Source organism: Herpailurus yagouaroundi, unplaced genomic scaffold (assembly GCF_014898765.1).
Source record: "Herpailurus yagouaroundi ecotype Mexico unplaced genomic scaffold, PumYag 162, whole genome shotgun sequence".
Lineage (NCBI taxonomy): Eukaryota > Metazoa > Chordata > Mammalia > Carnivora > Felidae > Herpailurus > Herpailurus yagouaroundi.
The window spans coordinates 33,455,112-33,479,107 of NW_024412403.1; the positions used below are offsets into that span (position 1 = coordinate 33,455,112).

Here is a 23,996-nt window from a genome sequence, read left to right on the forward strand (position 1 = left end):
GGAAAAATCCAATCCTTCTTCAGTAGAGAATTCTTTGAAACCCGTTATCTGTATTACTATTAATGCGCAGAGCAGACGGCATAGCATGCAAATAGGTCCAAGTGTGCGCTTCTATTGGTGGCTGCGGAGGCCCCTGGGTCCTACTGCATCCGGCTCGAAAGTACACAGCAACACTACGCACGCAGCTTTGGAGGCGCGGAGGGAAAAATGGATTTAATTGATTCGTTACCTCTGGTATTGTAATGCCTGCTGCGATGTCTAACCGAGGGGGGGGGACCCTCACATTTAAACTCCTGTCATGTGATCTATCATTTCATATTTGCTTTTAATTGTCTGTGTAGAGTGGCTTTGAAAATACAAAGGGTTTTAAAAGAACATTTTCTGAGGAAAATTCACAGAGACTTTTGGCAGAAAAAACCTCTTTTCTGCTATTATGCGTTATTTGGATATAAATCCAGGAAGTGTTTATAGAGTCAGATGCTTCTGCACTTGACTTATTTAAAATAACAATTTTATTCCTGAAGATGCATGCCTATTCCAAATAAAATAACTTATTAAAAGGGTAGAAGCTAAAATATGAATGTGCTGATTATAAAACATGGGATATAGTCTTTAAATGGTACTGAAAACGCATCAGTGATAATGCCATGGGCATCATTTTACAGAATAAATTCAGAAATATTTTGTTTGTGAATATTCACACGGAAATATAAGCCAACGAAAAGATGTTGATAATGTCGCAAGATTTCAAGCACTTACTAGTAATTACCACATTTTCTTTTCACAGTATCTTTTTTAGCAAGCCCAATACTAATGCAAACAGACACAAGATTTAAAGTGAGGCAGGCCTCTGATGACCGGTGATTTGAAATACTGCAACATTGAGGAAAAACATTTCAGCACCTCCCCATTAAAGGTATCTACCTTAAAAGTTAGAATATTAATAGCTCAGTCTTTACATGTGAGCTTAAAGCCTTTGAGCATGGTTTCCCCTATACCTTTAATTTTGTGGAGGAAAAGAGAAATTCTCATATAAACTGAAATGACACAGTCTCCACCAAGTTCCATTTAAGATATTTGCTGCTATTGCATCTTGGGAAATAACATGATTTTTTGGTGTGTGTTTGAGATGTAAATAGTAATGTCAATTTAATTAGAAAATTACCATGGGTATAATTTATAGCTGAATGCTAAGTGATACACCGAGTAAGGTCAGCAACAACCAACTCATAAATTCACCATCCATGTGTACAGTAAATAAACGAAAACACTAAAGGCAAAAATACAGCAGAATTGAGGTCCCATTCCAAATCTAAGTGTAGCATTTGAATTTATGTAGTGTGTGTTACAATCCTTCTTCATTTCCATGACTCCTTCCCCTTCCAGCCCCTTCCCTTCCCCCATCAGTAACCCTTGACAACAGAAGTGTTACTTTGAGTCCAGGTTGCCTTTGCTGCTTTCCAGACCTAACTTAGAGATTACATTCTTGTAGGATACAGACTTAACTCTTACATGACTGGGGTGTAAAAGAAGAAGAGTTGCCTTCAGGGTTAGAAAATCCAGCATTCTTCTGTGTGTTTCAGAATTTTTCACCAAATGTATATCTTTGAAACGCCCATGACCACTAATTTGGAGTGAAAAGACATGATCAATTGTCATTACAGCAGAGTCAATTTGCTCCATTTCTCCACTGCTATTGTGTTTCTGGAACAGCCTTTTGGAATGTCTTTTATTCAGAGTGATTACAATCACTTTAGGCTAGGTTCAGAATTTTTCCAATTACAATAAAGTTAACATAAAAGTATCAAGATATTATTATATTCAGTGTAAGACTATGAAGGACTCATTGTAAAAGGAAAAAAAAATAGAAGCTGTGATTTGGTATAGTGAGGAAAGGATAATGACCATGCAAAGTTGAATGGAGAAGACTGATAATTCAATTCTTTTTCAAACAAGTGTATTATTGGTCTTTCAGCTTCCTGCTACAAGAACACTTGACAAAATAATCATTTGCAGTCTAAGTGCAAAGTGAAAGTTGTGCATTTAATGAATATCTTTTTAGAGCCGAGAGAAGATGTGATTTTTTTTCAGGCAGAGTTTGTATAAAATTAATGCAATTTATCTATGATATAATTTAATAGAAAATTTGAATAGTGGACAAATATGATAGTGAACAAATAAAAATAAGTAAAAGCCAGCCTATTAACACATTTAGTATATGTTTGTTTGATCAATTTCACTCACTTTCTGCATTAAAGGCCAAGGCAAACATACACCAAGCCAATTAGAATCATAAATTCAACTTTTTCAGTTTTCAAGAAAAAATATATTCCATATCTCTTCAATGAGCTACTTGTGTTTATGCAAATTATGTTCATATATTAGGCGATATATATTATATAATGTATATTATATATACATACTTATAAATATTTAAAGTGTTTTACTTGGACACAGGGGTAAAAATATTATAAATGAGAATATTAATATCATAATAGTTTTTCATCATTCCGAAATCTGTAGAAGTATCCTTCATCTATTCTTTGCTATTTGAAGTATTCTTGGACCCCCTCATTTTGTCAGTACAGTTTTCAAGGACAATATATGCTCTGTCAGAAACTGATTTCCATTATGCCCTTGGATCATGATGACAATGCCTTATTGTGGCTAATGTGAACATCTATAAAGTTGGAAAGGAAAACATACCTGGCATATCCCTGTATTCCATTACTGTAATCAATTTTCTTTCTAAATTTAAATAGGTAAACACGTAATATCATACCATTTGGCGAAACTTAATGAACCCTAATGACATTCAGTTACTATCCAAGCTATTTTTAAAATTCTCTGTGTCTTCAATAATTTTGAAATATGCATAGGTTGAAAAAGTTTTAAAGCCAGAGATATTAATCCATTTGTCTACTTTAAATAGCAAATTTATTCACGCTTGATTTTTGACAGATGAAAAGGAAATTAGCAGACATATAAATTATACTTTGAAAGTAGAAATATAAAATTAAAGATGTGGTCAAATGGGCATTTTTTCTGTTGTAAATCAGTAATGAATGAGTAAACAGTAATATTCATACCAATTACTCATTGGGATACTATGACATATTAAATAATTCACTGAAATATCTTCCAAATACTACAGAAAGTTGCAAAAGATTACACGTAAATACATGGCTTATCAATTAGTGTGGTTGAATTACTAACCCAGGTGAAGAAAGTGCAACTCAAAAGTTACAAATAAATCTTTAAATATAGTTAGTTTGTGGAGAAATTGGAACTCAAAATGGTGAGCTAAACTTGAACGGAAGAGATGAGAATTTCATGGTATAGTGATTCTGGTAAGATGATCACCATGAGTGGAATGCTCCTGATATTTAGAATTCTAGTAAAAATTGGCAAGGAGAAGAGGCATGGAGGAAGCTGTTTTACTCTATATCAAACAGGATTGTAAAGAAAGCAAGATAAAAGTTGACAATAAAAATGTAAAAGTGAAATACTTGGGCAAAAGATAAAAGAACAAACAGCCAAACAAAAGAAAAACGGAGTACACATCTGTTACAGAACATGGAGATTAGGGAAAGAATTAATAAACAGTTTTAATTCAAAACTAAGTTCTTAAGAATATTGCTGCATATTCATCCTAGAGAATCTGTGAATAAAAACTACAAGTATTTTTGCGTGAAAGAGACAAAAAATGTAAATGTGCTACAAATGTTTATAAAATGTGACATAATGTGTAGTTACACTTAACAAAGGGATGCGGATATAAACATACAAAAATACTATGTAACCACTATTTCCAATATGGGGCTAAACATACAATTGATTTCCTGTATGCTTATTATATCAAGGCTAACCGTCAGATCTTGTGGTTTGCCTTTCAAAAGACATGAACTGGTTATACTATTTAGAGGGAACCCTGTATACTAACCAAATTCTAAATATTTAAAAGCCAGTAGTTAGTCTATTTTAAGGACTCCTTTAGGACTTGATTACAAAGCATACTAAAACAAGCAATTATTTTAAACTATGTTTTTATTCATAAGCCATAATTCTTAGGTGGTTAAATTCAATCAAATGTTATTTGCTTTTGTCCTAGAGCAACGTCTGCTTGTATAAAAGTAATATTAAAGTTGAGTCACTTGCTCATTTAGTGAATATTAAATCTACTTTTCATATGGTACTGTGTTGGGTACATGAAAGTAGATGAAGGTACAACAGAAATTAAGAGCAATTATTATTTTTATGTAAAAGCAAAGAGAAAAGAATATGATAGCATCATTTAGTAAGAAGGGAGAGATTGCAGAATATCAATTTTAATATTAAATAATAGTAATGTTAAATATAGTAGTTCATATTTCCTATCCTGGAGGATAGTAACAGAAAATCTACTAACAAATAACTAATACAACTAAGTCTTTCTTCATTACTTTTAAGTAACTTGCCCTGCCATTTCTCCCAGAATGCTACATTTCTTCAGCAGTGTTTAAGTGTAATCAGCATGCACTGTGTTTAGAAGCAGAAAACTAAATTTTAAAGGTTTTTAGCTTAAATATGCATACAATACTTTGACCCAAAGAGTCACTTTTCATGTTGGTTTCTTTTCTTAGTAAATACATCTTATTCTTCAATTTTATGACTCACTTGTTAAATAATAGCTTCCTAAGATTACATAATAGATCGATGGATGGATATATAGTTAATATGGATAGATGACAGCATTAGAGAAATAATTGAGTGTAGATTAAGAGTAGATGTTCGCTCTGGTATTGATGGTGGCAATGACTATGATGATTTTGGTAATATAACTGCATTAAATATAATGGTAAAAGAACCCTACATTTTCATAAATGTATATAATTTGAAACTGAGAGCTTTTAAAATGGAACATGGGTTTTGAAGGGCAAGAAGTCCTAATAATTCTGACAGCAAGCAAATTAATATAAAAACTTAAAAGAATAAGAATAACAAATTTTTAAAATAAAGGTTGGCTCAGACTGGGTCACATAGATGGCTCAGTCCATTGAGTGGTTGAGCATCAGACTTTGAATTTGGCTCAGGTCATGATTTCATGGTTCATGAGTTCAAGTTCCACATCAGTCTCACTGCTGTCAGCATAGAGCCCACGTTAGATCCTTTGTCCCTCTCTCTGCCCCTCTCCCACTCACACACACTCTCTCTCTCTTTCTCCCTTTCTCTCTCCTTTTTTTAGGAAAAAAAAAAAGATTGGCTCGGACTGAAAAAAAATAGTTTGGGAAAGCCAACATTTGGAAATGTGACTTAGAGAATAAGATAAATCAGCCATACCCTAGTTAATGAATAGATAGAAATTGGGAACTACTTGGATCCTATGTTTTCTTTGAAAAATTGAGGGGAAACATTTCCAAATTTGAAGGAGATATGATATTCATGATTAAGAAGAGATCAAACATATTAAAAATCATGAATATCTGTGTGTTATGAATATAGGTGACTTTTCTTTTTTCTGTTTTTGGTTTGTTTGATGTTTAAAAAGGCACATATACTAGTTTTTTAAAGAAATAAATTAAAAAGTAAATATTAATATGAAATCAAATAAACACATAATTCAGTTTTTCTCTTATTATTTCTGTACCAGTCTTTTTAACCCCAGATTGCTACTTTGTCATATACAAATAAAATCTTATTATGTGATAATGCATGTATGATAGGGTTTTGTAAATTCCACATTTTAAAAATAATGCTAGGGGTGCCTGGATAGGTCAGGTGGTTGAACATCCAACTCTTGATTTCGGCTCAGGTAATAGTCTCAGGGTCGTGGGATTGAGCCCCACATCAGGCTCTGCACTGAGCATGGAGCCTGCTTAAGATTCCCTCTCTCTCCTTCTGTCCCTCTCCACTACTCTCTCTCTCTCTCTAAAATAAAAAAATAAATAAAATTAATGTTAATTGATATTAGAACACCTAGCTATTTTAACTTCATTCAACTATTTAGTAGCAAAAAAATGACATATCCATTTTGTCAGTTGCAAATATGACTGCCAATGCTCTTTAATAATTTTCTAAATATTTATTTTTGAGAAAAGGAGAGAGCGAGCAGGGGAGGTGCAGAGAGAGGGGAGACAGGGGATCCAGAGCGGGCTCAACGCTGATAGCAGCGAGTCCAATGTGGAGCTGAAACTCGTGAACCATGAGATCATCACCTGAGCCAAAGTTGGACACTCAACCTACTGAGTCACCCAAGTGCCCTTCTTTATTTAAAAAAAAAAAAAAAAAAAAATTTAAGGAGATACAAAAATATATCCCTTGTCTAAAATAAGGAAAAGGAGAGAGGGCTCAGTCAGTTAAGCATCCGACTTCGGCTCAGGTCATGATTTCATGGTCTGTGAGTTCGAGCCCCACATTGAGCTCTGTGCTGACAGCTCAGAGCCTGGAGCCTGCTTCAGATTCTGTGTCTCCCTCTCTCTCTGCCCCTCCCCCACTCGTGCTCTGTCTCTCTCTCTTTCTCTCTGTCAAAAATAAACATTAAAAGAAATTTTTTAATAAAATAAAAAATAAAATAAGGAAAATCGACAAAAAAACAGTAAATAATAAGAAATTGCCTGGACATTTTTCAAGAATGAGCTTATTAAAATATCCTGTTAACAATTAGGGACTTTTAAGGCACAGAAGAGAGGGCATGGGTTTATTAAGAAGGAGTCATATGTGGCAAAACTTATTTTTTTTATATTTCTTAAGTTAGACAGCTTTTAGATCATGAGATTGCTTTATAAGCAGGTTATCTTGATTCCAGATAAGCATTTGACAAGGGGTTTGTCATTTCATTGTATGCAAAGTAGAGAAAAACTGGCTGGTTGATAGTACGTTTAGGTGGATTTGTAGCTAATTAAGTAAGTGGACTTCCTGTGTTGATTAGTCAATGTTAACCTTGGGGGCACCTCAAATGTCCTGCTACAACCTTGTGTACTTGATCCTGTGAGGTGTAACATATTATCAGTGAAGAGATCTTCATCAAATACAATGCTGAAGTATAGCTGAGAGGGAGAGCCAACATCCTGAAAAACTGAATATGAAAATGGACATTCAAAATTTGCAAGTAGGTAAACACATAAAAGCTGAAATAGAAGATTGAGGAAAGAGTATTTGAAAATTAAGTTGAGATCAATGAGAAATCACTTATGGGATTGAGCCAACCACAAGCTCAATACAAGCTACCGGTGTTATGTCAGAGCTAATAAAACAATCTGAAGAGAGAGAGAGAGAGAGAGAGAGAGAGAGAGAGAGAGAGAGAGAGAGAGAGAAAGAAAGAAAGAAAGAAAGAGAAAGAAAGATGGATCAGAGAACAGTTTATAAACCATCAGTGATAGATCTAACATTAGCATAAGGAAAAAAATAGAAAAATAAAAATACTTAAACCAGGAATGGATTTTTAGAAAATACAATTGCTGACTTATATTTGTAAAGCTATCATAAAGAAGAGATAATAAGACACACAAAAATGTTATTATGTCACTCTTTGACTATAAAATTCTATGACTCTTATTTCTATAAAAAAGATATTGGCCAATAGACATTCATATATTGAATATAATATGAAAAAGATAGTGGCCATAGACATTCATATACTGAATATAATATGAACTTTGAACCTACAACATAGTCTTCAGATTCCAGCAAGGGTTACAAAGTAATAACGTGTATTAGAACAAAGGATGTTTGTTTGAATTGAGGTGAGTCACTGTGATCCATTGATGAGAACTTCTTAATTCCAAAGAGCATGATATGTGTTAATTATCATGTTAACTGTATCATTCAACAAAAACATGCAAAAGAAGCTAACCATATTCTTTTGCCAGAAAGTTAATGATGATGGCATGAATTATGATAAAACTCTGTAAATTCTTGGCACAAAATGATAATTCTAAGAAGATTTATTTTTAAAAAAATAAAGATAGTGTTTCACTGAGATAATTTAGGCGTACTTTGCCAAATTAAACAAATGATTTATTACTTTCTAGCCAGATAAATGGCTAATTTTTTAAATGTTAGTGTATATTTCTGCACGCACCATTTTTTTGCATACTAGGAAGAAAACTTGTTTGAAAACTTTATTTAATAAACACATTCCATAACTATGGATGTAGAATAAACAAATTAAATTATAGTACATGGAAAAATGTAAAAGATAATCCTATATTGCACATGGCATTTTATGATACAGATATGTCCACCTGGATATTTATCACATGACTTAAGGAACTAAATGCTAAACATCTCTACTGAAACAGAATGGACTCCAAACTTTAAATTATTCCAAAGTGTCAGAACAAATTCAAGGAAGGATAAACAATATAACACACATGCTGAAATACGAGGATGCTAGCCTTAACATAGGGATTGAAACTTTCATTTACAATCATAACTTGAAAATAATTAAATATATGAATCAGAAAAAGAAAACATTACTGATATGTGTAAGAATCATACATTTATTAAGAAAAATGAACCAAATGGTTAAAGTGAATGAAGATGGGATAAATACCATTTGTTATAAAACTGTTTATCAAAAACACAGAAGAACAGCTCACTCAGCAGAATATCTGGTGAAAAAACTTAAGAATGAGTAATATTTTAAAATTTTAGTTCACTACGTAATTTTTAAAAGTTGTTCATTTATTTATTTTGAGAGAGACAGAGAGAGAGAATCCCAAACAGTCTCCACACTGCCAAAGCATAGCCTGACATGGGGCTCAAACTCATGAAGCCGTGGAACATGACCGGAGACAAAATCCAGAATCAGACACCCAACCGACTGAGCCACCCAGGCACCCCTTTACTAAGTAATTTTTTAAAAGAATAGTTAACACATGTTACAACATGAATGGGCACATACATATGTGTTATATGACACAAATACCGTGTGTCTGTGTGTGTGTGTGTGTGTGTGTGTGTGTGTGTGTGTGTGAGAGAGAGAGAGAGAGAGAGAGAGAGAGAGTTAAAGGACACGGTACCCCTACATTGACACCTCTGTATGTTTGAATATCTGGAATCCTTTTGCATGGAAGGGAAGATGATTTTGCTGTGTGTAATCAAGTATATTAATGTTTGACAAATAATCAAGTGTCCCTCTCTGAAGTTCTTCTCCTTTCAAGAAGATCACACATTCCTATGTGAATAGCTATGATCAATGAAATTTTAGCAGAATTTTTAAGAAACAGCACATGACCTACTACATTTTTTGTTCCCATTACTAGATGATGGGTTGTATTTCCAACACAAGCTACTTGGTCCACCTGTGTTCCAGTGATGGTGACAAGGAATAAAGCAACATACGACTCATAAAAGGTACATTGTATGAGTGAAAAAAAAACCTTTATTATGGTAAGCACTTGAAACTTGGGGAGCTTTAGTTATTGTAGCATAATCTAGAAATCCTAACCAATATAGTATGGAATTGAAGAACTTAGCTTCTATTAATCACTTTCTGTATACAGCCATATAGTAACTAGAAACTAGATTCTATGTTTAGGAGTTGACATGTATTGTCCCCATGGTTATATCGGCAAAAAGACAGCAACAGCTCTAAAACAAAAAGAGCCTTAAATATTAGATAGCCTTAAATCTCCTTTTAAGTCCTTTCAAAATTTGAGGTATTTGAAGTTTCCATTTACCAGTTATAGCCTTTTTAGTTAAAGGAAGATATCTTTACTAGAAACAGTAATTTAGGGGCCACAATGATCCTGCTGCCTAATTTGAGTTTATCTTGGATTTGAATTTTCAAACCAGAAGTATAGAAAGCAGAGAAGATAGAAATACATTCCATTGGTTATAAAATTCTAGTAATGTGAGAGTCATCATGTTTTGCTTTTAAATACAGGAAGAGAATCCCACAAATAATTTTATGGACTTTTACTGAATATTTACTTTAAAAGAGTCAAAGATCAAACAAAAAGAGAATTCTTGATATTAAAAATGAAATCAACCTCCTTTAAAATTCACAATTCATATGAAAACCAAATTCTTCAAATTATAGAATTATAGATTGATTAATGTCCCATTAAAAAAAATCACTAAATCCAATCTGTGCAAAACAAGAGGTAATGATAGAGGTAGTATAAAGGATTGAAAACAAATTATAGAGAACCTAAAAGATAATGGATCCATGTACTACAAATAGATAGAGCTCATGAATAATAAATCTTGCCAAAATATAACCATTAATTACTTTGCTTGTATTACAAAATTTAAAACACAGTGTTTATTAGACACAACCAAATAAGTAACTCATATGTCCAAAGAAAGGTAGGTGTTACTGTGAAAGTATATGTTTGATAATTGATTACAAGTTAAAACTTATAGAGAATCATGAGATCATGTGTCTCACAGAAATATAGTATGTGGGAGGGTGCTGTAAAAAATTGATAATAAATTCCATTTCAATGAAGATGATTTATGAGCTAGTATAGAACATAAATAGCACATTGCTTAAATTTGCAAATTTTGAATGACTTGCTTTTTGATTGGGCATATGCATTTTAACAGTAGCTAGGGAAATGTATGTAAATAAAAATACTCTATGACTTTGCCATGATCATCAGGGGAAGCAATGGAGAATCTCTCAGCAAATTTTGGGAACATTTTTCCACAAAGTAAGTAATATTAAGCCTATTATCAACTATAATATTTTAAATTCCATATGCTAAATTATGTTATCTCTCGTTCAAGTTATAGAGCATTCTGAAATGAATCATTGACCCTTAAAACCAATTACTACTCTGGAATCCCACTATGATTAATAGCTTTTGGATCCATCCTGTGGTTTTCCGTAGAGGGAATTCTAAGGAATTCTAAAACACCAAAGGAAGAACCATATTCCCATCTTCTTACATAATCCAGGAAGGATGTAGTTCATACAACATTCTACTTCAGGTTGTTTTCAACATGGTCAACATTACTATAGATCATATGCACAATAATATCATTTTTTCCTACATGGAAAAGGAGCTTTCTAGATCCATGTCTCCTTTCAATCTATTTTAACAAGTAGCCTACTGCACATCTCATTCTTATCAGGAGTTGTGAACTTTCCATGGAAAGCTAAATATTTCATCTGAGAACATTTCATGTTTTCTATTTGCTTCTAAAGGTGTGCATTTTATCTGGAAATCTTCATCAGATGCAACAGACCTTTAATTTAAGCAACAATTGGATATGAAATACTAGATATTATGGCCAGATACATATTTTTTTAATTTTATTTTTTATTTTTAAAAATTTACATCCAAATTAGTCAGCATATAGCGAAACAATGATTTCAGGAGTCAATTCCTTAATGCCCCTTACCCATTTAGCCCATCCCCTCTCCCACAACCCCTCCAGCAACCCTCAGCTTGTTCTCCATATTTATGAGTCTCCTGTTTTGTCCCCCTCCCTGTTTTTATATTATTTTTGTTTCCCTTCCCTTATGTTCATCTGTTTTGTCTCTTAAAGTCCTCATATGAGTGAAGTCATGTGACTTTTGTCTTTCTCTGACTAACTTCACTTCCACGAAATTGCTTTGGTTGGAAAGCCTGAGCATATTTAGTGGGAGGGAGGGAGGTCATTGCCACAGGAAGAATTTAGATTTGCAAAGCTAGTCCAGGACTCCGCTCTTAAGCATGGGGTATGACATTCCTTTTAGAGCTTATGTTAACTTGATGAACCCTTTGTTTTTTTAAAATTAACTATATATAGCAGTTCAATGAACACTATGGACTGCAAAAAAGGAGGAAAAGCAATCTATCCTATTAAGAAGCTTATGAAAATTGTATAGTAAAGTATACTAAAAATACCCCAGAACTACAGGGTGAATAATTAATTATATAGTTAATAAAGTGCAACCTAGGCATAAATGCTATTGGAGACAACAAAAAAGAATCATCTCTGGGAGCTGAGATTAGGCTAGGCAGAAATAAGACCAGTAAAATTTTGTTTAAAACTGCCCACAATACAGAGAAGAAATACAGATTTCTCAACGTGAGGAAAATGTGAACAAATGAAACTTCAAGAAGGAATGATAAAAATGATTAAGGGTATAACTGAAATGATTAATGGACATAGATTAAGACAGTGTCCATTTAATTTGGTAAAAAGACTAATGGGAACTTCAATCACTCGGAAGCATCTGTAGGGTAAAAAAGAGGGGAGAAGGAACAAATTTTAGGTGAGTCAAGAGAAAATAACTAGAAGTAATGGGATGAAATTGAGTCTAGGAAATTTTTGAGTGACTATCATCAGAAAGGAAGCCTTGTTAGGTCTATTAGGCTGAGGAATTGTTTCCTAAGGGACATAGTAAAAAGCCCCTCTGGTTGAGCCATTTATGTAGACCAGACAAAGAAGTGGGTAATGGTATAGGAAACAATTCTATATTCGCAAAATTATGGACATTATGATCTAATAGCTTCTCTCCTGCCAGCACAAAAAGTCTCTAATGCATATAATTCTTTGGCTTCCAGCGTTTGCATTTTCTCATTTTAGGAAAAGCTGATAGAACACTGAACAGGAACCTTAAAAATGGACTTCTTCCATGTATTACTTCAATGGATTTTGTAACTGCATCACTTTCCTGTTTTCATATTATTTACTCTATTAGTGTTGGTGAATTAAAATTCCTTTAGCAAGAAAAAAATTCCAATTTATGGTCTCCAAATAAATGTTGGTTTGCAATACAAGAATCTTAGTGACACATTTCACTAGTTTGCTAACTCATTTAAAACTCAATAAAGATTACTTTTATCCCCTTGGTTTGATCATGTTTTTAAAATATAATCATTACAAAGCTGTAATGGATCTAACATTTAAACAACTGGAAGGGTTAGTATATAAAAGTATTGCCTTTACACACTTTCCCTGAAACTGATGGGCATTACAAGGATTCTGTGATACATGTATTATAAGATTTCTTCAGAATAATTTCATTAACAACATTGTATATTATGGTGTATTCTAGTGTTTTCAATCTAAATCAAAAGGGGAGTGATCTATGCATTTTATGAACATTAACCATAAACCTTCGAAATTGATCATCTAGAATAACATAGTGCTAAATATGCTAGACAAGTAAGACTTTTTTGTCTAAATAATTAGCTACTATATTTTGTCATGAGGATTTGTTTCCTGGAGCACAGAAGGATTTACCAGGCATTAAATTATATATGAAGTAAAATATAACTGAGCTGCTCAGGGGCATCCGAGTGACTCAGTCGGTTAAATGTCAGACTCTTGAAATCAGCTCAGGTCATGATCTCAAAGGTCCGTGGGTGTAAGCCCCGCGTAGGGTTCTGAGCTGACAGTGTGGAGCCTACTTGGGATTCTCTCTCACCCCTTCTTTCTGCCCTTCTCCTGCTTGCCGTCTTTCTCTCTCTCTCTCTAACTAAATAATAATAAAAAAAAACCATTAAAAAAGTTAAAAACAGCAATAAATGAAGAACTGAGCTGCCAAAAGTAGTTGATGATACTTTAGGGTGTTAAAGATTCCGTTATATATTCTCTTATTTAATCTTCGCCATTACCCTCCAAGTAAACCAGCTCAATGAAACTCAATGACTTGCATCACTCATTTGATGCCAGAAAAGGATGCTGATATCATGTCCATAGGCATTAAAACTGGTTATCTTTACACTGCATCATTTGGTCTCTCATAGTAAAATAGGCAATAAATTTTTTTAAACAACCTTTTCATTTTCAGTTGGTGGGATCATCCTTTCTGAGTATGGAGCAACATGGTATAACTAAAGAAACTGACTGGTAAGTCAGAAGTCTGACATTCTACCCTTGGTTCTGTTGCTAACTGTCAGATCTTGGGTAAGTTGCTAAATTGTGTGAGTCTCCATTTCCTCTACCACCACATATTTGGTTACGTAGAGTTTAACAATATTATTCAACTCTAACCTCTGATCAAAAAGTATAATGGCAGTTTTCAAATCTGAAACCATTTAAAAAAACCTCTGTATCTAATTTTATCTTTGCAATTTTGTATTTAATGCTTTCTTTAGTTCTGAAAAGCTATCCAACAAACTTGAAAAATTCCTCATTTGTCCAGCAAAGTAAATTAATTCACCGGATGATAGACATTAATTAATGGGTAAGTAAATTGTAATTTATAATAAACATTAAGCCATTTCTGCAAATATATTGCTAACATTTTTATTTTAAAAATCCATTTAGGGGCGCCTGGGTGGCTCAGTCGGTTAAGCGGCCGACTTCAGCTCAGGTCACGATCTCTCGGTCCGTGGGTTCATGCCCCGCGTCGGGCTCTGGGCTGACCGCTCAGAGCCTGGAGCCTGCTTCCGATTCTGTGTCTCCCTCTCTCTCTGCCCCTCCCCCGTTCATGCTCTGTCTCTCTCTGTCCCAAAAATAAATAAAAAACGTTAAAAAAAATTTAATAAAAAAAATCCATTTAAATTTTCAGGCTTCAGGAATGAGTAAGATCAATATCTATGTATATATTTTTGTTAGGTACTAAAAACGTGAAAGAATCAATGTCAATTTCCCATCAGCTTAGGGATTTCTACTTTTCAAAGACAACAAAGTGATAAGAGTTTGTATTCTTGCTCTCCTCTGCACTTCTTAGACCACTGTCAATTTCCAGACTTGGCACTTTAAGAAGACCATGATAAACTGGGGTATTTGCAGAGAAGAATAGCTCTGGGGGTAAGGAGAGCCAAAATAACATAATATGCTCACAGTATTGAAGAAACCGGGGAAGTTTATACTGCAAAAATAGATTAAAATCATTTGTGATAGCCAACAAGGTACTTTTGTCTTTGCTATGATCAGTATCCTGAGAAAATAATGTATCAGTACAAAGAGGTGCATGATAAGGCAAAGTCAGATTTATTCTGTTTCCCTAGCATGAGGGTACAGACTTGTGCAACAGTATCTACTACACAACAATTCAATATGATATTCATATATTACTGAAAACAACATTTGTTTTTATTTTTAAATGAATTCATCTGAGCAAAAACTAGTGTTTCCTGGAAGAATCATAAATTTATGAAGCTGTCAGGTACTATGGTAGTCTTTGCAGATATAGCATGAAATAAACCTACAGATATCTTGCCCCCATGAGCTTGTATTCTGGTGGTGTGAGACAGATAAATAAGAAAACAAAGAGAGTGCAGGGTAACTACAGACCATGGCGATTGATGTGAAAAAAATACGCAGATGAATGACCAAGAGGAAAAAGGCATCGTACATGGGTGGACAGAGAAAACTGAAGAAGTTACGTGTAAGTGAATATCTTACATATAAAAATAAGTCAGCTATGTATAGAAAGAAAGAGAACTATACAACTCAGGTACGGGGATGAAAGAGGGGAAAGAGTGGATTTAGAGAGCACAGGAGAAAAATAGCAGTAACCAGGAGAGAGAACCAGGCGAGGTGAACAGATGTACATAACTCGGGGAGGAAGAGAGCATGGTGGTGATGGACGGATAGGTGCTTATTATCTTATCAGAGGCAGAAAAAACATGAAGTATGGACTGAGTGAATTATTCCTGATATTTGTGCTGCCTTTAGATGAATGAATCTGAGAATAATATTACATCTTAGATAATTATCTCAGTAATACAGGGATTTTGAGAAATCATTTCCTCCTACTTCTAATATTCAGTATACTCAGGGGCGCCTGGGTGGCTCAGTCGGTTGAGCGTCCAACTTTGGCTCAGATCATGGTCTCACAGTTTGTGACTTCGAGCCTTGCGTCAGGCTCTCTGCTGACAGCTCAGAGCCTGGAATCTGCTTTGGATTCTGTCTCTCTCTCTCTCTCTCTCTCTCTCTCTCTCTCTGCCCTTCCCCCACTCATGCGCTCTGTTTTTCTCTCTCTGTCTGTCTCTCTGTCTCTCTCAAAAATAAATAAACGTTAAAAGAAATTTAAAAAATAATATCCAGTATATTCACAAAACACTGCACACAAATGTTTACAGAAACGTTATTTGTAACTGCCAAACCTTGGAACCCACCATGATGTCTTTTAGTAGGTAAAAGGATAAACTATTATTCATCAAGAGAGGGGACTATTATTCAGCATTAAGAAGAAATGAGCTATCAGGGCACCTGGGTGGCTCAGTTGGTTAAGCGTCTGGCTCTTGGTTTCAGCTCAGATCATAATCTCACAGTTGTGATATCCAGCCCTGTATCAAGCTCTGTTCTGACAGTGCAGAGCCTGCTTGAGATTCTCTCTCTCTCTGTCCCTCCCCCATGCATGCATGCACTCTCTCAAAATAAATAAATACGCTTTTAAGAAAATTAAAAAGAAGAAATGAGCTATCAAGCCATGAAAAGACATGGGAGGAAACTTAAAAATGCACATTACTAAGTGAAAAGAAGTCAATTTGAAAAGGCTACATATTGTATGATTTCAACTATCTGACGTTCTGGAAGGGATGAAACGGTAGGGACAGTAAACAGACCAATGGTTGTCAGGGGTTGGGGGGTTGGGGAAGAGAGAGATGAATAGACAGAGCATAGAGAATTTTTAGGACAGTGAAACTGTATGATCTTACAGTGGTGGCTGCATATCGTTAAATATTTATCAAAACCCATAGACTATAAACCACCAGTAGTGAACCATAAGGTAAACTACAGACTTGGGGTAATTACAATGTGTCCGTATAGGCTGCCGACTGTAACAAATGTACTACTCTGGTGGGGGATGTTGAGTATGCAGAAGGTTACACAGCTGTGGGAGCCAGGACTATGTGGGAAATCTCTGTGCCTTCCTCTCGATTTTGCTGTGAACCTAAAACTGCTCTAAAAATGTAAAGTTTTAAAAAATAAATTATCATAATTTACTTAATTCAATCCTCAAATAATAACATTTAAATATGTGAGAGGCTATGACTGGCATAAGTCTCGACCATTCACTCATCCGTTCACTCATTCGTTCAACATCTATTGGGCACTTCTTATGTGCCAGGAAATCTTCTAAGCAAAGGGAATAAAATAAGTACAAATGCATTTCTTCATCAAGCTTGTATTCTAGTGGAAGAGACATTCAATAGCAAGATCAATGTTATATAGCTGTGGTAGCCATTTTCATATTTCATTCAGATTAATTTTCTGCCTTTCTCTGCCATGCTCTGCAAATCAGGTAATTACATCCTCAGGGCTTCCTTAATCTCAGAATTCCAGGTAAATTTTTCCAGTTGGAAGCATTTATGGAATACTGGAGACTGTGAGGAGAGGAAAAGACAGTATTTCATGCATCTTTCCACTTTTGGGGGATTCTCTCACAGCAGCTGTGTCTTCTACTGCCTCCAAATCTGTAGCTCCTGTTTGACAGCCCCTCAGAGAAATGCAAATTAAATGTAAATTAAAGGAATAATGAGATCCCATTTCACATTCAGATTGACAAAAATTTAATAATCGGACAAAACCAAATGCTATCATGGATGAGAAACCATGAGATGATTTGTACTCTTTTGGTGGGGGTTAAACTTGGTGAAAACATTCTGAAAAACAAATCTGAATTTTATAGACAAGATGAAGGTAAACAAATCTTACTATGCATCAGTTCTAATTACACACTCTAAAGATACATTTGCACATGTGAACCAAGAGAAATATACAGGCATGTCCCTAGCAGTACCGATTTCTTATAATAGAAAAACAATCTGCAATCACCCTAATAAGCATTTTTTAAAAAGAATAAATGTATGAATAAATGAATTTTGTTCATATACATTCATGAAATATTGTATCAAAGTATAAATTAATGAATTAGAGATTTTAACATTAACATGGATAAAATTTTTAAGTGCACTTTGAATGAAGGAAACCAATCATAATATATCACAGAATACATACATGCACACACATACAGTCTAATTCCATCCATATAATGTTTAATAAGTGAACAACTAAATATTTTACAGAATTATATAATTAAACAGCAATGTAAACTACATATTTAAAAAAAACACAAGACAACGGTAAAAAGAAAACACATGGTAGAATTTGGTTTGGGGGGTGAAGACAGAAGAGGAATTTAATGATGGGCTCTCCGGCATTTACAAAGTAGTTGGTGATCTTCTCTCTCTAAGATGATTAATGGGTACCTGAAGGTTTATCTTTGCTATTCTTTCTCTCTTACTTATATCTTATCTAAATATTATTTTGTATTTTTGTATTTCTTCATAATTAACTAAAGCAGAGCTTTATTATTATTAGTGCCATGATATTATAATCAGTATTCATGATAATGTTTATGAATGATACTATATGGTACATGAAACACATTTCAGAAATATAAGAAGAAATATATAGAGTATATAGGCAATGCACAAGTTTGATATACCAGAGGCTGACGAACCATGGAAGCCACCTAGCAGAGGAAATACTAATTATCATGGACATTTCTCTGTTCTGTCATTCTCATGAAAGCGGTTATTATTGGTTAAAGAATTCCACTTGTCCATTTAATGTTAAGTAGACCCATATATACACGGAAGGACTTTGGATAAGAATGAATATCACAATCACAAGTTATTTTCCTGCAAGGATTCTTTTTTTTTTCCCAAACAGAATTACAAATAAAGTATTTTTGTAAGGGTTTGAATCCCCAGGGAATAATACATCAATAAGATGAATCCACTTGTTATCACATATGTCTGCTTTTACAATGCAATGTATTCCTGTAAACCACACCTTCAGTTACATTTTCTTTGGCATAAAATGGACAGTCCACTAATATTAACTTACATGTTTCAAGACATTTTGGCATTACTGACAAAATAATAATTAAAAAAAAACCATATGTCAACTTTGACTTACTTGACCTTTGCTAAATATTGGCTTCTTTGCTATGAAAGCATGCATTTAGAGAGAATAGCAACTCTTTGAAGGCAAAACCTTCCCCAACACCAGAGAAGATGAAATTTCTCTATTCTATACCATTTGCCCCAACCAAAGTATTCGTCGTTAGAATCTAGAACTTACCCACATGTGCACGGAGGATGCCAAAACCGTAGCATATCCAAGTGTAAGCAGGATAAAAGGTCTGACTTGGTAGAACCATCAAAGTTAGCTCTCTGGGAAACTTAATTATGGATGGGGATGTAATGATCTGGTGCAGGCAACATGTGTCACAGTTAAAGTCAAGAGGACAAGCTTGACACAGGAAAGGAAAGACAGGTGGAGAAAAAGAAAGCTTCACATAAAAAGTGACAAAATGAAATTAGGTGAGTACCTGGGAAGTTTCCCTGAGAATGCTCACCTTTACCTCTGTGGAACGTAAAATAGCGCCAGGTTTTGACTTGTTCCTTTACTGATGTTCATCTTGATTGTTTAATTAAGGTTGTGCCTGCCAGGCTTCTCAACTGTAAAGTTACTCCTTTCTCTTTTGTAAGTAATAGGATTTTGTTAGGAGATAGTTTGAAATTATGTAAATAATTACAGATGTCAACATGAATGTGTACAAGCATGTCTCCGTGATTCTTGGAGTATTTCCTTGCTTCTGGGAAATAAGATCTGTTAGTCTGATCTTACATGTTCCTTGTCCCAGCCATAAAAATCAATCTTTTCTTCAAAGAGGCTCCCATTCTCACGTAATGCATGCATAGAGGTAGATGTTTGTGTGTTCCTCTGTGTGTAAATATATATAGAGAGAGAAATGAATCCTCTTGTATGTAACAAATCTCCCTTAATTTCTACTGCCCTACCCCCCATCTCTGCAGATGCTGTCATCACCTTGAGAGTTTTCTGACACCCCACACCAGACCACAGTGCCATACACAAGTCCTGATGGACCCCAACACTCTGTGTCCAAATAATCATATTAATTCCTTCAGAAATCTTCACATTTTATATTAGGTATAAAAGATGCTTCTCACCTGAATTGATTGCCTAGGGGGTGGTATAAAACCCAGGAGAGGTATTTTCAGACTATCATCTAGGTTTCATTATCTTCCTGACTGTTAGGTTTTTCATATTCTTAGAAGGACCAAACTTCCTGTGTAGGATTATGATCTCTGCCAAGCTGAGGGAACATGTGCTTTCTTTTATTGGTTGCAGATGACTGACTTCATAAGGAAGTATTGGGAAAGGGCTTGCAAACTTCCAATTACCAGATATGAAAATTCTTATGAATGTAAGTTTCATAGTTTCCTTTAAACTAGGGAGTCTTACTCATTTCCCTCACTGAATGGATTAGTACACGCTGTGGGAATCTTATAGTCAAATCGGCAAGAAAGAAAATGGAAGAAGGGAAGCCGAATTGCACCTTCTGTGATTAAGGTACTTAATGCTTAAAGGGTTTTTTTTTTCCTTGTATTTGAAGGATGGAGAGGAAATAGTGAAGTGGAAGTAAGAAAACTAGCAATTTTAACATTTTAGGCTCAGAGATATTTTAGGGCTTCTAGAAGTCAATATGCTTATTTTGTAAAATTGTATTTTGACTCATTAAAAGTTGAAGCTCATCGTGGAAGTTACCAGCCCATGCACAAGGAAATTATGGGAGAAGGGAGTACAAATCATTATCAAGGCCATAAATTAAGAGAGGTTATTCAGGCTGTGTGGGATAGCAGTCCACGGAAATGCAAAATCTCTTTAAGAGACACATCAGAAATCACATTTTATCTTGGCATCGCAAAGACCTCATTTGACTGACACATAATGGGCATAGTGTAATAGTAACTGACTGTAATGGTCATACTATCGCTGATGGGAATCTCTGGCACGTTGTGAAATGGGCAAGATTCATCCATATATGTACCACAGTGAATATATGAGTGGAAGTATTTTCAGTCATAGAATTCAGTGACATGGCCCACAATGACATGGACCTTGCAGCACTGGATAATGTTAGCTAAGTTCTCTACATTGTGATGGGCCCTTAACTTCCTGTGGGGATGTGTGTTTGTGTGTGTGCGCGCACGTGTGTGTTTATGACCCTTAGCTACCTAGCACACATCCTCCTAGAGTCATAGCCACCAATGTCAAGGATATTCCAATGAGCATATCTGGCATGAGCCACAGTGGTTGGAAGGAAATATGTCATAGCATTGCTTCAGAAAAAAAATTCAACTTATACATAGGCAAAGCCACATATCCCTTAGATAAGTGTTATCCTTCTGGTCTGGGTATAGCATTAAACTTTTAGTATAAAAATACTCATAGGTTAAATTACCAGAGTTTAACTAATGTAAAGTTAAAAATCAAATCACTCTTTACCTCCTACTTATTCTTTGCTGCTGCACTATTCCCATATCTTCTAGCCCCACTGTCCAGAGGTAGCAGAAACATGTTTCAACTTGCTTCTATATGGTAGAATAGAATTTCTTTCTTTCCTTTTTTTTTTTTTTTTTCTTTCATTGTCAAGTTAACCAGCATATAGTGTAGTCTTGGTTTCAGGGGTAGAAAAGGATTTCTAATGATGAGGATGTATGTCAGTGTCCATTTTCAAATGACTTTTAGTTTCTAAACAAGCCTGGTTATCAGAAGACACTGAATCAAAAAGAAACACTACAAAACTAAATCCCACTGATAATGAGAATTTATTTTAGATACCTCCATCCTGATATGGAAGAGTATATTTGCTCAGTGCTAATGACAAAAAGAGAGAGGAACAGAAATCATAAAACCTTGCTTTAGTAGAAAATAAATGTTTTCTCATTTAGTTGATAAGCAGGCAAAATAAAAAGAACACAATTATACTATTTTTAAAATTTTTTATTGAGCTTCTTTCTAATGAGTTATTTAGTATCTTCGAGATATGTTTGATTTTTCACCTGAATTAATTTGAATAATTGCATTAGATGATGATCCTTAGGTAAGCATTCCATTCACTCATCCATTCATCCATTTATTCAACAATTATTCATTAAGCTGTTCTTTGAATTTTTCCTCTTTAGTTTCTTCTCATCCTATATTGTAGACCATTCAGAAAGATTGAAAAAAGTTAGGAAGTTGTATGTCTTGCAGACCATGGGTTTTAGTTCAAACATTTCCTTATTTAAGAATGAATAGTTCCGAAAAAGAAATAGTAGCTTTATTACAATCGATCTCCTGAGCTGTCTTTGGGTCTGGGCCCATTGCTCTCCTGGGAGAGAATTTTGGCCTGTGGCTCTGCTGAGTTACTGGAAACTGTGATTATAGATGTGAGGCTGTCATTCTGTTCTAGGAGCTGACTTTAGAGCCAAGAAGATTAACTGGTGCCAGAATGAGAAATAAAATTCAAGAACCTTAAAGAAACTCTATAGAGTTACCTGGGATAAAAAGAAAAGTTATTAAACCTCTTTTTTAGGTTCAAGATACAATCGAACCTGCCTTCTCATGCTAGCATCTCCTATTTTTTATTTACATTACATGATTTTTAAAAAAATTTCAATGTTTATTTATTTTTGAGAGAGAGAGAGAGAGAGAGAGACCAAGCATGAGCAGGGGAGGAGCAGAAAGAGAGGGAGACACAGAATCCAAAGCAGGCTCCAGGCTCTGAGCTGTCAGCACAGAGCCTGATGTAGGGGCTTGAGCTCATGAACCGTGAGGTAGTGACCTGAGCCGAAGTTGGATGCCCAACCAACTGAGCCACCCAGGCACCCCCTACATAAGATGAATTTTAAAAAGAAATTAAATAAGGACAAAAAAAAATAAAGTAGATGAATGGCAAGAATATTTTTCCATGCAGAATTACAAATGCAAAAAAGAAACGCTCTAAAGATCCAGTTAAACTTTCACATAAATGAAATCATCTTAACTACATGACTAGAGGAAGCCCTGTGTCTCTGTGTTAAAAAGCCTCAGACCTTCATTCTGGGAGAGCACAGGAGACAGGATGAGGGTTTTCTATTCCTATTAGAACTCTGAGAATTTTAAGCCACAGGCAAGAATTTTTAGCCTACCACTAACTCATTTGGTCTGTATGTTCATACGGTAGTTTACCCCTATGGGTGATGAATGTTTGTGCCACAATTTATTCTGTGGGTGACTTTAGAATAAATAGTTAAATAAAATGAAATGGAATTATAGTAGTCCCACCTAATCCATGAAGGATATGTCCCAAGACTCTGGGTGGATGCCCAAAACCACGGATATTACCAAACCCTATGTGTACTGTGTTTTTTCCTATACATACCTACTTATGATAAAGTTTAATTTACAAATTAGGCACAGAAAGATATTAACAACAATAATTAATTATAAGATAGAATATTTAAAATAGTATACTGTAATGAAAGTTATATTAATGTGATCTCTCTCTCAAAATATCAAATTTTACTGTATTCACCCTTCTTACGATGTTGTGAGATGATAAAATGCCCAGTGATGAGACGAAGTGAGATGAATGACATGGGCTTTGTGACCTAGCATTAGGCTACAATTGACGTCTGATGATAAGTCAAAAGAAAAATCATCTGCTTCCAGATCACGATTGACCACGAATGAGTGAAACTGTGGAAAGCAAAACCTTGCATAAGGAGGGAACCATTGGAACTGTCTACAGACTTTCAAAGAGCAGATTCATGAAAATGGCACACTGTTTATTAGCTCTTGGAAGATGATGTTTGTTTTAATAATTTTGGAATGAGAATGTATTGGAGATGTTGATAAATGCATAGCAGGGTTCAGATGAAAAAAATGAGTCATGGTGTTTGAGAGAAGCTCTCTTTTAGTTGTAAAGTCCTCTAGTCTCAGAATCCTGGTTTTTTTTCTACACAACTCATAATTTTCTATCTGCGTGTATATACTTCTATATCATCCAAAGTTTCATTATAGCTGTCCACTTTCAACTTTGTCCCAACTCTCAATTCTTTTATTCTCTTTGGCTATCTTATTTGAGCTGACATTCTTCTATTCATTGCCTTCTCACCATCCAGCTTCCTTCATCCTGGTTTGGAGGGCTCTCTCCATAATCTACATATTACTGTAATAGATTAATGCTTTACCCATGAAGGATATGGGCATATTTACCTTGAAGATTAATAATAAAAATGTAAGAATTGAAACCTACATAGCTTATACTCAGA

At 34.7% G+C, this 23,996-nt stretch overlaps 1 long non-coding RNA gene across 1 annotated transcript; it reads left to right on the forward strand.

Annotated features, from left to right (window-relative positions):
• The first annotated feature begins 2 nt into the window (after positions 1 to 2).
• Positions 3 to 23,996, forward strand: LOC121036089 (uncharacterized). Its single transcript, XR_005793228.1, has 6 exons — positions 3 to 234; positions 788 to 916; positions 9,246 to 9,336; positions 13,718 to 13,776; positions 14,025 to 14,113; positions 23,395 to 23,996. It is a non-coding gene; the product is annotated as an uncharacterized LOC121036089 (long non-coding RNA).